The sequence below is a fragment of the Mus caroli genome, chromosome 8, assembly GCF_900094665.2.
Source record: "Mus caroli chromosome 8, CAROLI_EIJ_v1.1, whole genome shotgun sequence".
Taxonomy (NCBI): Eukaryota; Metazoa; Chordata; class Mammalia; order Rodentia; family Muridae; genus Mus; species Mus caroli.
This window is the reverse complement of record NC_034577.1, coordinates 94,837,840-94,852,767: the sequence shown is the minus strand read 5'-3', so window position 1 is coordinate 94,852,767 and position 14,928 is coordinate 94,837,840.

Genomic DNA, 14,928 nt, shown 5'->3' with positions numbered 1-14,928 from the left:
AGAAGACAAGCTGTGACCCATTGATCTCGGTTTGCCAATATACTATGGATTCACATGAACGGAAGCCTTAGGGACCATGCTACCTCAGCATTTGTGGTGGCCAAAGCCAGATCAGAGAGCCCTCCCTCTCTGAACACAAGGTGCATATGGGGAACTCAAAGATCCTGATGAGATTGTAGACTCCAGTCGAAAAATCAGACTGATCCCTCTGCCATATCCCTTGTTGTTAAGGAGTGTACCACCAGTGCTGTCTAGTTGCTGGCTCCTATACGGTTAATGAGGTAAGCCAGAATTCCTGATGCTCAAGGTTTGTATTAACTGAAATTGGCAATCAATAAAATCTACAGTCAACAGGCGCTGGTCAATATAAAGTCTCATGAAGTTGACCAACCTTGATTTAGTGAGAGAGATCCATCACTTTAAGTAAATCACTCTTGGCCCCAGAAGTAAGAAACTGATTATGTTAGTGGAGAGTCAGGCTGCCTGAGGACGGTGTATGGATGCATGTGGCACCCCACACTCATTTGCACCATTGATGCCACTGAATACACAGAATGGAGCCCCCCCACCCAGCAGCAGCCCTCAGACACAAAGCTGTCACCGAGCTGTATTTATAGGTATCATTGCAATGGAAGATGTATTAAGTGTAAATACATTTAGCATACCAGAACACAAGTGCTGATTAGCTAGTGAGGGAAGTTATCAGAAACTTCACTAAATACAGTGTGTTATTGTCCTCCCATTGGCCTCAGTGTTACCGTTAGCATCCACGCCCACACGAAATGCAAATGGAGATGTAAAATGAAGTTTGAAAATCCGAGTTCCTCAAACTTCTTAGTTCCCATGCCAACGGTGCACTTCCGACGTTCCTTGGAGTCTGAGTGCTTGGAAAACATCTTGTTCTTAGCTCTTCCATGAAGCCCTCAAACACGTGGCTGGCACTTTGTACCTTAGAGAGGAGAAGTTCTTTCATTGAAAGAATGCAGCTTTGGCGAGACATCTTGTCATGGGCAGCCGAGCAGCTGAAAAGCACCTGTGTTCTTCCTCCGGGTAATATCTGCCTTCTCTGTGTGTGTGTGTTGTGGGGTGGGGGAGGGATCTCCCCTGTAACAGAGCTTTTCCTTTTCTGCTGGTTCAAGGTCTTGGCTTGAAAACTTTCCCCCTCCCACCCTACTGCCTTTTCTTCCCCTCCCATCTATTTTGTCCAATAAAAAATTCATTTTGCATCAACCATGAACTATTATTCCAACCATGTACAAACAGTAACACTATTCTCAGCATCACACAGCATCACCTCAGGTGCATGGCACAACAGTATTATGCAGGACTGTAGATTGATGACCAGTCCTCTATTATACCCATTGTCATGAATTCTGGGTCCAGGTCACTTGAGCTTGAATTGATCCTACTATTTCTGAGCCTGTGCAAGCCATTATTTTTGTGCCTCAGTTTCCCTGTGTGTGTGAAATTAGGAAATAGTGACAATCTGATTTTTAGGGGGTAGGGCATTTGATTAGTGAAGGGTGTTTAATCAATTCTTAACAAATGTTAACTGATTGGATTCTTGCTCCTATCACAATCATATGTATGCTCCACAGTGACTGCTCTCAACACGTGCCAGTACCTTAAAGATTGAGCGCATGCTCAATGGTGGCTTAAGGACGTGGCTAGACCAAATTTTATGCTGCCTACGATCCTGCCCATCCCCAAGCTGCTTAAAGTGACTTGTATCCTTTGGTCTTTCAAAACCTAACCCCTTTCCTCCTCATAAAACATTCTTTCTATTGAAACCTCCCCTGAATATTGTTAGAGACATGCAAATTTCCAGACCCCCTGGACTCATATCAGTCTCGAAATCTGACATTCTTCCATCTCCCTTTTCCATGGCCTATGTGAACTCTTCAAGCAGTCTGCCATGCTACATCTAAGCTTTCTTGCTCCTTTCTTCCTCATTCACTCACTTGAAAGTGAGTTTCCCCTTTAAGGCCTCTGACTCCTTTTCCTTTGCTTCAGTCTGTTATTAGTCTTGTGTTTGGATTTCAAGAATGACCTTCATGTGGGTGGTCTCCACATCTCCTTACTGGCCCTGATCTTTGAAAAACTAGGTCTCACAGCCTTCTGAGCACCCCGACATGAATGCCTTAAATTCACTAGTACAGTGGGTGAAATAAAACTCTTGATATTCTGTCATGAATATTGTTTTTCAGAACCCAGGAGGCTCCAGCTTCTTCAGGAAATGACATCAAGGGACTAGTCTGGCTTTTGAAGGAGCGCAGACTGACATCAATTACTAGAATACCGACTCCCTTCTAAGCCTGACCATGGATGTGGCTGACGACCAGAAGGCCGTTGGGTAGAAACACCAAGGACCCGGACCCGTTCCTTTTCTGTTCTGCTAGATCCAGAAGCTAAGCTTCAGGCACTGAATCTTTGGCACATGCCTCAGTTTTACTATCAAATTCTTTCATCCTAGGTAGCATATTGATAACTCTCCTGGAATGAATCAGGCTCATCATTGGGAAGGGTGTAATGGTTTGGAAGCTGTGACAGACTTCTGGGCAAGAAAGTCTCAGTTTCCCTATTTCCTTTAATTCCATAGCTGTCCTTTCTAGATACTTTGAAATAACACACTTCCAATTTCTTTTTCTGTCCATCAGTTGCTTTTATGTTTCTATTCTTTCTAACTTGGCAATACATGTACTCTTCTTTCCACATTCACTTTCCTATTTACTCCTCAAAAATGTTTAATTCTATTGGAACTTGAGCTCAGGGCCTCACACATGCCTGCCAACTACTGTCTAACCCCAGCACTCTTCACTTTTTATTTAGACATGGGGTCTTACTAAGTTGTCCAAGCTAGCTTTGAACTCACTGTAGTCTAGAGAGACCTTGAACTTGGGTCCCTCCTGTCTCAGTCTCCCAAGCATCTGAGAGTATCAGCCGGTACTACCAGGCCGGGCTTCCTTTCTAAGTTTGTACTCAGCTTTTTATAAGTCACTTTAAAGAGCCTTCTGGGCTTATCTACCTCTAACACATATTCATGTGTGAGTCAACCTCTCAAATACATTTCTCTTTTTTTCCCCCCAGAAACTGCTCAAAGCCTTCTTTGATTTCTTATTATCTATTAAATAAAGTCCGGCCTTCAAAAATCTATGTTTAACCTCTTTAGCTGGGCTTGTTCCTAAGTAATTCTTTTTGTTGCTATGATAGTTTTTTTTCCTCTCAATTTCCTTTCCACACAGTTAATAATTGGCATTTAGAAACAACTGATTTTTAAAGTTGATTTTATATTCTATAATTTACTAAAATTGTTTGTTAAATGTAGCAGATTTTTAAAAAATGGAGCCTTTAAGGTTTTAAACACACATGATTTCTTTACCTATAAATGGAGATAATTTTACTTTTTATGACATAGATAACTCTTATTTTTATCATATGTAAATTCTTAAATAAAGTATCCAGAACTATTTAAATAAAAGTGCCAATATTTGATTAAAAATATTAGACACAAAGAACCCCAAAGCAGCAAAAAAACAAACAAAACAATAGTCTCTACTGCCTAGAGACAATTGCTAAAATACCCATATACTATTGGAAAAAGTCTACAGGTTCAAAGCAATCTCTGTGAGATACCTAAGATTTCTCTGTGCAGAAATAGGAAACGACAGGAAACCACAAAAGACCTGAGTAGCTGAAGCAATTTAAATAAAGAAAACAAAACTAAGAACCATCCTTCCTGATTTTAAAACAGACCACAAAGCTACAGTGTGCAAAACAGGACAGCACTGGCATCACAACTGACTCTTTAAACAGAATTGATAGTTATTTCTCAGATATGTGGTCAGTTAATTTCCACAGGAGAAAGCATAATCTTTTTAAGTGAAGAACTTGACACCTATAGGCAAAAGAGTGCAACTGGACTCTTATTTCATATCACACAGAAGTCAAAATAAAAATGGGTGAAAACTTAAACTTAAAACTCAGAACCAGGGGCGAGAGAGATGACTCAGTGGGGTAAAGGTGCTGGCTGAACAAGCTTGTGGACCTGAGTTCGAATCGTCAGCAGCCACAGAGAAGATTGGGCAGAGCTGAGCATGCCTCTCCTCCAGCGTTGAGGAGATGAGACCCTGGGAGCTCACTGGTCAGACAGCCTAGCTAAAATAGTGAGCTTTTGTTCCAGTTCAGGGAGAGACTTTATCTCAAGGGAATGATGTTGAGAATAATGGAGGAATAAACCTGATGGTCCTCCTCTGGCCTCTGTGTGCACAGGCCTGTAATAAACCCACACATACTTACATGCATGCAATCATGAAATACACGAGAGAGAGAGACTCTAAACCACAAGCCTTTAGAATAAGACAGAGAAAAATCCCCTGATTCATTTCAGCAATGATTTCTTGAATACGACATACAAATCACACAGATGATTAGAATCAGAGCCAAGTGGAGGCACACCACTTTAAAGTCTTCATCACAGCAAGGGAAACGGCCAGCAGAATGAAGAGGTAACCTATGGGCTTGCAGAAAGTATTTTCAAGTTTGCATCTCATAGGTCTTAATTTCTGAAATGTATAAGGAAGGAGCCCCTATAACCCAATTTCTAAAAGTTTAAAACAAATGGACAAAGGACTCAGGCATTTCTTCAATTGAGACATAAAAATGGACAATATGTATATCTAAAAGGTTTAACATTATCACTAATCAGGTAAAGGAAAATCAAAATATCAGCTGGGAACGGATGGCACCAAAAGGAGAAAGTCTAAGTGAGAATATTGTTTTAAAAAGGATGGGGTTCTTTTATAAAATGTGGGTGTGAATGTAAATTAGGAATATATATATATATATATATATATATATATATATATATATATGGTACGGAGGTTCTTCAAAACATTAAGACTAGAATGCCACATAACCCATAATCCTACTTCTGGGTCTACATCCAAAGGATGTAAGTATGACACACTGAAGGGATTATCTGTACTCTTGTATTCACTTCAGCAATATTCATGGCAGCCAAGTTCTAAAATCAACCTGTGCCCATCAGATAAGTGGGTGGATGAATGAATGGAACTAGAGAAATTGATGCAGCAAAACGAACCAGGGACAGAAAGAGAAACACCCCATGTTCTCACTGATACATGGCATTTACAAATGTCGAACTTACAGAAGTGCAGAACTGACTAGAGGGGTCCCACAGACCAAGGGACAGGAGGCATTGGAGGTCTTAGGCAAAGGAAACAAAATCATAGAGAAAATGAACAGGTTTAAGAGCTCCTGTCATGTTGATGATAGAAAATAATAGTTTTATAGCTTAAACATTAAGGTTCCACAGTTGGAATAGTCTCCCTGGTACTAAGCGGTGCATGGTATATTTCATATGCTCGTTAGGTTGAATCAGCTACTCCACAATGTACATACCTATCAAAGCATGTTCCATATGATCATAAAGTACAGTTTCTACTTAGTAAAAATTAATAAAGAAATTCTGTCCTATCATTTTCACTAAGGAAAATATCATCCACAGAAGGACAAACAACCAGGGAGTCCTCTCAGATGGAGCATCTACCATTGTTAACATATAGAAGCAGGCAATGGAGTCTGGCTTCTGAGAATGGGGGTGGGAATGGGAATTTTTCAATGACTATAATGTTACTGTTACTTTAATAGATTTTACAGACACACACACACACACACACACACACACACACACACACACACACACAAATGAAGTGGTGACTGCTTTTATGACCCTGATCATGAAGATGGTAACCTGAATGTATGCGTATGTTCAAACTCACTACATTATAGACTTATTTTTTTTCAGGTTCTTTGTGTATCAGATATAGTCTAATAAATCTGAGAGTGGTGGGCACAAAATTATTTACTGTCTTGCGCTCCATTTGTAATTATTCCTCACTAATCAACTGCAGTATCCAACATTAAATTGTATTTGAAATGTACTCTTCTAAATAGCTGGGGGCTGAGGGAGGGGCGCGAAACTGTGGCTTTCATTCCTCCAGGGTCTGATGTGGCTGGTGAGTTAGTAATTGTCCTGCTTCATTTCAATACAACCTAATGGGACCCAAGAAGGAGTCTCAATTGAAGAACTGCCTCCATCAAATTGGCCTGGGGACACATCTGCGAGAGATTGGCTTGATTTGTGATTGATGTGGGAGGATTCCATTGTCTGTGGGTGGTAAGAACTCTGGGTGGGGGAGTGGAGGTGCCTGGGTTATATAAGATGGGCAGCTGAACACGTTGGACAATAAATCAGTAAGCTGTGTTTCTGCATGGTTTCTGCATCAGTTCTTGCTTGAGCCCCTGCTCTAATCTCAATAATAAGCCAAACAAAACAAAACAAAACAAAATTTAAAAAACAACCTACCAAAAAAGCAAAACAAACAAACAAACAAACAAACAAACAAAAAACCCTTCTCCCCCAAGTTGCTTTTGGTCATGGCGTTTGTCATAGCAACAGAGAGTTAGCTCCAGTGGTATTCCTGACCTTTTCCTCAGGGGAAGGACTGCAGGATCGAACCTGAAGTACATGAGCTGACCCTAAACCAATCCCAGTCCTGTTGCAAAGCCCCACAGAAGCTAAGTTTATTGCTCCCAGGATTCACTTGGTGCCTGTATCTGGGCCCCAAGTGAGACTGCAGTCACTTTCAGGACCTTGTGTGGCAAATGCAGCAAGTGAGGTTTTTGGCTTCTGTCGCAGGGTGGAGGGTGTGAAGAGGTGGAAATGGGGACAAGCAGTCCTTAAAGCAACCTGCTTGCTTTGCATGTCACCTCCTGCCTCCTTGGTCAGCACAAAGAACCTTAGTTAGGGTTTTACTGCCATTAACAGAAGTCATGACCAAAGCAACTCTTACAGGGACAACATTTAAGTGGAGCTGGCTTACAAGTTCAGAGGTTCAGTCTATTATCATCAAGGTGGGAGCATGGCAGCATCCATGGTGTAGGAGGAGCTGAGAGCTCTACATCTTGTTCTGAAGGCAAACAGGAGAAGACTGGCTTCCAGGGAGAAAAGATAATTGTCTTAAAGCCCATATCCACAAGGACACACTTCCTCCACCAAGGCCACATCCACACCACCAAGGAGACACCTCCTGAGCCAAGCATATTCGAACCATCACAAACCTCTCTAGGAAAGGTACTTTTCTCTTGTAATCCCCAAGGATTTAAGGACATTGCCTTTATGTGTGTACTTATTGCCTGCAGAGGTCAGAAGAGGGTATTGTATCAGTGAGTCTGGAGTTACAGATGGTTGTGAGCTGCCCTGCCATGTAGGTGCTGCAGGGGGCAGGCGAGGGGGGAGGGAATCAGAACCTGGGTCCTTTGCAAGAGCATTAAGTGCTCTTAACCATAGAGTGATTGCTCCAGTCCACATCGTTATTTTCTTGCTTCACTGCTTCATCCCAGGACCCAGAATTCAGTTTGGTAGGGGCACAATAAACATTTGGATGAATACACTGAAGTATACACTTGTCCTTTGATTAGAAGGCACGAATATAGAAATAAATTTCAGCAAACTGAGGCACCAGAGTGGTTACATTTTGTGCAGTTGAGGTCTTTCCCATGTCCGCTTTTTCTTTCAAAAAGAGTATTTTTTAATGTTCTGGAGATCTGGGTTAGTAAGCACTGGGGTGCTGGTGTGCAGTGCTTTCAACAAAGAGATCCCTGAAAACCCTGAAGTGCACTATCCAGGGGCCACAGGATGCAACCATCACCAGGAACCTTGCTGATAAAGCTGAACTTGCTATCAAGGAAATTTGAAAAACCGTTGTAACCCTGAGGAGGGCATATCAGGGAGCTTGTAGAGATGTGTCAAAAGGTTGTTTGCACCTGTTTCAGAGAAGACTTGTTTGTTTAAACAAAAGTGCTGAGTCCCGTGTCATATAAATTAACTAGTGGCACCCATCTTTGGTGCCCAGGAACCCTGCAGAGACCTCTGGTGGGCAGCTGTAAAGGGTAAAAGTTGGCCACCAGAAGCCCATTTACAAAGTAGTGTGTCTCCGGGTGAGAGCAAGCTTTTTTGGGCTGAGTTCTCAAGGAGCAGCAAGAGAGAGCCAGCCCTGTTTTCCGACTCAAGCTCCAGTCTCTCCATGAAGCCAGCACTCATTTTACCGCACTCTCTTTTGTTTTAGTTAGAGATACCTAATGGCCTGAGATTGCTTGAGTCCAAAGCATTTCTATACAGACTTTCCTTTTCTACTCTCATGCCACCTGTGATGAGAGACTTACAAAACAGGTCCTTTCACCCTTCCTCTGGGCAACTGATCAAACTTGTAGATTGCAGACCTGAGGAAGTCTCCTCCTGGATTGGTCAGGTAATTTCTCCTTGCACTGTGTGTGTGTGTGTGTGTGTGTGTCTGTCTGTCTGTCTGTGTGTAAGTCATAGGCCAGCATCAGGGGTTCTTCCTCAGGAACTGTTTATCTTGTTTTCTGAGACAGCGTTTCTTCACTGGGGCTTGTTGCTTAGGCTAGACTGGCTTGCCAGCAAGTCCCGGCGGATCTGCTTCTCTTTACCTTCCTAGTGTTGGCATTAGAGTCTGTATTACCATGCCTAGCATTTTCACACGAATACTGCAGGTCAAACCAAGGCCTTCATGATTGCCAGCATCTGATACTTTATTTACTAACCCTTCTCCAGAGCTCCCCTACTGTGGCTGAAGCCTTTTCTCATCCCAGAGTCTATCTTCCTTGGGCTGCAGCACTATCATATTCTTGTCTTGGGCTATCCTTAGACTTTCTGTAGTGATACATCACAGCCAAGCTCATATTCACTGAAGGCAACAAAAAAGAACTTTAAAAGTTGCTAACAGAATCTCAACTGTAGGGAGGGACATTCCTTTTTGTCTCCTTAATGAATGAGAGGGACTGTCTTCCTACAGCCTTTCCAGTTTTGAATATTACTCTTTTTTATTAGTCTATGCCAAGTTAAAAGACTATGATGGGATTTCATTACTGGCTCCATTTTATTAATTTTCCTTTAATTATCCAAAAGATGGAGCAATTTTCATATGTTAATCAATCATTTGCATTTCTTCTTCTGCAATTTATCTTTAACCTCGATGGATTAATTAAAAAAAAATTCCCTCCACCCCCAGAAATGCCAATCTAGTTTTTAGCTTTCTTTGGATAAATTCCTAAAAATGAAATAGCCAGTGGTCAGAACATACTAGTGTATTTTTGTGTACACTGCTATGACTTTTTTTTTTCTTTTTCACCATATGCATGTGAACCTTCTCATAGGCAGTGACACACACACACAAAGACATAAAATATGTTTGTGTATATTCAGTTGTCTGTGGGATATATATATATATATATACATATATATATATGTATATATATATATATTCAATATGTATTATGTGTGTGTGTGTGTGTGTGTGTATGTATGGGTTGGAGTTTAATGGGAAAGTCTTGGGAGCTACAGCTGAAGCAAGGGTATTTTCCAGTTAAGGCAAATGAGGATCTGTGAGTGAAAATACATTTTGCTTTACAATAAAAACCAGCATTGTAAACACTGTAAAATTAGCTCCTGGGTTTAGCATCACATACGGTGAGCTAGTCTTTACCCGATGCCCTTCTGGTCACTGGTCACTTCCCTGCTATGATGGAGAAGCAGAGTCAGTATTCTAGTGCTTAAGTGAAGTCATTCTGTGCTTTGTCCAAAGCTAGAATAATCTACTGAGGCCATTTCCTAAAGTAAAGTGTTTCTTAGCAAAAAAAAAAAAAAAAAAATCTGCACATGTGTGGTGTGATTTTTTTTTCAGGCACTGACAATAGCATCCTTCTGGGACTTGCATGGAATGCCCATTCCGTGTGGGAAGGGACTCTGTGAGATTAGGCAGGGCTTCCACAAGGACTTACTGGAAATGTTGTCTGGGATCCTTCAGAAGCTGCTGATCATGGTACCTGTGGATTTATGAAGTATATATTATGGGAGCAACAGGGCTACATTTATTAGGCCACAGCACCGGGGCACTGGGGTGGCAGGGATGCAAATCTAGTTTATGGTAAAGATGACTTACTTCATAAAATTCGTTTATTAAAGTGCTCACAAGGTTTGACACTCAGCGTTGGAATGTGGTATACGTCTCCCTGTGGCCCACCTTAGTTGCTGTCTTTTTTGCCACTCAATCAGAAGCACAGATGTCTGGTGGGCCCATAGTTGAAACTTGTGTAGCTACGGTGGACGACAGTGAGATCCACCTGTCTGCTGAAAGTTCTGTTCCTGCTTGTTTGCTTGTTCAATGTTGCACATCCTTCAACTTATATATATACCCTGAGCAGATTCCTGTGTCCCAGCTGTCTGACCTCTCCTTAGCTTTCCCTCCGGGCATCCCACCCTTTACCTCTCTAAGTGTTCTTCAGTACCTTGCTGCTATGGACAGCTCTTTTTTTTTATTATTACGTATTTTCCTCAATTACATTTCCAATGCTATCCCAAAAGTCCCCAATACCCTCCCCCTGACTCCCCAACCCACCCATTCCCACTTTTTGGCCCTGGCGTTCCCCTGTACTGGGGCATATAAAGTTTGCGTGTCCAATGGGCCTCTCTTTCCAGTGATGGACCTGGAAGGCATCATCCTGAGTGAGGTAACACAATCACAAAAGAACTCAAATGATATGTACTCACTGATAAGTGGATTTTAGCCCAGAAACTTAGTATACCCAAGATATGAGACAACCTGTAAAACACATGAAACTGAAGAAGAACGAAGACCAAAGTGTGGACACTTTGCCCCTTCTTAGAATTGGAAACAATCACCCATGGAAGGAGTTACAGAGACAAAGTTTGGAGATGAGACAAAAGGATGGACCATCTAGAGACTGCCATATCCAGGGATCCATTCAATAATTAGCCTCCAAACGATGACACCATTGCATACACTAGCAAGCGTTTGCTGAAAGGACCCTGATATAGCTGTCTCTTGTGAGACTAGGCCAGGGCCTAGCAAACACAGAAGTAGATGCTCACAGTCAGCTATTGGATGGATCACAGGGCCCCCAATGGAGGAGCTAGAGAGAGCACCCAAGGAACTAAAGGGATCTGCAACCCTGTAGGTGCAACAACATTATGGACAGCTCTTTTAAGCTGCTCCTTCAGGACCAGAGAGTTCTCCTCTGTGGCTAGCAGCCCTCATCCTTGTACACGTGCCCACTGGCTTTCCACGTTTCCACAGTTTCAGCTTATTCACTAGTCTAGACAAGAAAATGCTTTCAACACTTGGCTTCTGTCCCAGGGGACCCATGCCAAGCTGGCTGCTTCCTCGGTATTCCCTGTAAGACGAGGACATTCATAACCATAAAATCTTCAGAAGGGAGAAAATAAAGATCCGTGTAGGAAACATTCATTTCTGGACATCCAGTGCAACAGGGTGCAAGGGTAAGGAGCCAGGGCTCCGTTCTGAGTGATACCTTGATCTGGCATTCGGGATCAGTTTGGGGGTCTGAAATTTCAGAGAAAAAAATGAGAGTGCAATGTCAGAGACTCCCTGAGATGGAGTCCCAGAGGCTCAGAGATGGACAAGCCCTCAAAGACACTTGTAAGCAGGGCCCTTAGCACCCTTTGCAGAAGGCTGCACGCTTTCACATGCTCTCCTCCCAGCAGCTGGGGCAGGGCTGCTCTAGTTGAGCACGTCACAAGTTCATTTTGACTTGTCAAAAGTCAGTGAACTGCGTTACAAGAACAAGAGCTTGGAGGCCTGTTTTCTGTTTTGTAAAAAAGTGGAAGACTGGGAGCTGGAGAGAGCGCTTGGAGAGTCAAAGGATTGCTGCTCTTCCAGAGGATCGGAATTCAGTTCCCAGAACCCACCTGGCTAGCCACCATCTGTTCTGTCATTCTGGCTCAAGGACATCTGATGTCCTCTTGTGGTTTATGTGGGTACTACACATACATGACACAGGCATACATGGAAGCAAACTACCTATACACCAAATGAATGAATAAATGAATGAATGCATGAATAAATAAATAAATAAAGTAATCTAAGAAGATGATGACTTGGGACTCCAATGGTCCACACAAAATACTTCCCATTAAATATTTTGGGGGGAGGGGTTCTAAAGGCCTGAACTGACATTAAAGAAAGCTATGGAGATGCTCATTTCCACTTCACTTTATTATAATAATTTAATGAGAAACAGGCCCGAGTCCTGGGATAGTGGACAATTTCATAATAGATATACTCAAGAACAAAGGCGCACAAGCTGCTGCTCGTTTTGCTATGGGGCGAAATTCTTAGGTGGCTCAAATGGTGTTATCATCTGGGGGCTGGGTTGTAGCTCAGTTGGTAAAGCACTTGCCTAGCATGCGTGAAGCCCTGAGCTAGATTTCAACACCCAATCCATCCAGGTACGATGTTACAGGCCTGTAAACCCACATACTCCAGAGGCACGAACATGAGGATCAGAAATTAAAGCTCATTTCGTTCTGACTATATGGTAAGTTCAAGGTTGACGTGGACTATATGAGACCCTTTCTGAAAAGTGGGATTAAAGAGAAGTTGGTGAGTATTTCTTGTGGAGAGACCACTTAAAGGTGACTCACTGGAAGGCACACTAAGTTACTAAAGTCTTTCATGCAAGCACTATGTCTTCAAAGAAAGGAGGCAAGATGATGGAGTCATGAAGGATGCTCAGGTCAGGTAGAACAGAGAGAAAGTTTGGGGTCTGAATGTTTTCGGGCTGATGGAGAGAGGAACAGCCAGATTAGACCCCCCTTTAGGGCAAAAATCCAAAGTAATGAGAAGAATTTTTCTTTCCTAGGGAATTTATGGGCGTGGCTGCAGTTTTTGCTCTTATTAATACATGCCTTCTAGGTAAATCATTCACAGGCCAAAACCTCAGAAAGATGGATCCGATTGCTTCAGACAGGAGTGGCACCAGATGATAAAGGAGGGGAGGAATACTAAAGTGGGGAAGGCCACCACTCAGGCAGGAGACAGTTGTGTGCTTTATGGCAAAGCATTTCCACCATTTCCCCTTGTCTGCTCTCTAGGATGGCTTCTGTTTTAGTGACTGCATTTCTCTTTGAAAATCCATTTCTATTCAGATGGATTTAAACACTATATGTTGAACATCATTTAGTTCATTTCACAGAAGTTACTGGAAATTACAGTGTAGAAGATAAGAACAGAATTAGACATGAGATCCAGAGCTCTCTTATAGGAACACGAGCCTCATGGGCCACAGGACACACAGCGTTTTCAGGAGCAGTAATAAGGGATATGCTAATGCCTGTCAACACTGTCCAACTCAAGGGGACGAGAGAGTTGAAAACTGGATGCATTTTGTTGATGGTAGTTTTATGTGACACATTTTAAAGCGCCCACACAGTGGTTATGGGAACCATGTTTGGAGATGACAAGAAGGCAAAATTCGGGCTGAATCAGACTGCTGGGGTGGGAAACAAAGTGGACACAGTGGGAGCCTGAGGGAAGTTCCTCAGAGCTGGTCCTCTGGCTTAGAGGGTGTAATCATAACCTCAATCCAGGCTCCATCAGGACTGGGCTTGGCCATCTCCACAGTTAGGCCTATCAGATTTCATCAGGGTCTCACTCATCATAGGCAATTCATCTTACATCTTACCTTCATGACAGGAAAGCAAGTCCCTAAAGAGATATGTAAAGAAGGCTGTTTAGAGGGCCTCAAAATATACACAGGATGAACTGGGAGCCAGGCTGGGGGCCGTAAAGTCTTCATCATAGGTGGAAAAAGAATCTCTGGAGATAAGGAAGGGGCAGGGTCTGTTCCTTGCTGGCAGAACACTGAACAGTTGGCTGCACAGAGTGTCAGTTGGGAGGAGGCTGCTTCTGTTTCAGGTTGGTAGAGATGATCTGCTGGGAAAACATCTAGTGGGAGCCCTGGAATCCTGGGGACCCCCCAGCTCCTAAACCACGTGTCTATTGCTCCCTAATCAGGCAAGGCAGCACGAGCACATCAAATAGGAGTTACTTATACTGTCCTACTGCCAGGTACCCAGCCAAGAGCAATGGAATGCTAGAATGTTTTTAAGAGCCAACAAACTTGAAGGAGCCCAGTCTTCCAAAGAGACCAATTAAGCTTCTCTCACAAAATAGCATATCCTACTCAGCAATATAAAGAATCAGCTACCAAGAGCAGAGAGACAGTTCAGTCAACTGAGTTCAGTCTTACAAACATGAGGATCTGAGTTTGACTGACAGAACTCACATTTAGTCCTAGAGATTCAGGCAGGAGGATTCCTGGTGTTTGCTTCCAAGCCAGCTCAGCCTACTTGGCAAATCTGTGATTGACTAAGAGACTTGCCCCCAAAGAGACTTTCCCAAAGAACGGCACTGGAGGTTGTCCTGTGGCTTCTACCTACATCCACATACCTGGACACCACTGGCACACACTTAGAAAAGTGCGCATGCACATACACATGAAATAAATTGCCAATGGAGTAACATAGATGACAACCACAAACTGAGAAAATGGGGCCAGATGCAAAAGAATGTTAGGCCATATGATTCATTTTTAAAGATGCATAAGGGATGGAAAAGAAACAAGTGAAGGAAATGGAGACAGTCGTCTTTGAGGGGTGGAGGACAGGGGTGGATTTCCAAGGAACAGGAAAGAACATGGGAGTGAATTGGAAATCCCTTATCTTTTCCTTTGAGCTACTTAACAAAGGAATATACATTTGGTAAACTATTCAACTGTACCTTTAAGACCGTATGGTTTTCAATTGGAGAATATATATCTATAATCTATATCTATAACCTATATCTATATCTATCTATATCTAACCTATCTATCTATATCATCTATCTATCTATCTATCTATCTATCTATCTATCTATCTATCTATCTATCTATCTATCTATCTATCTAATATATCTGTATTCTCTCTCTCTAGATAGAGAGCTTATATATATATATATATATATA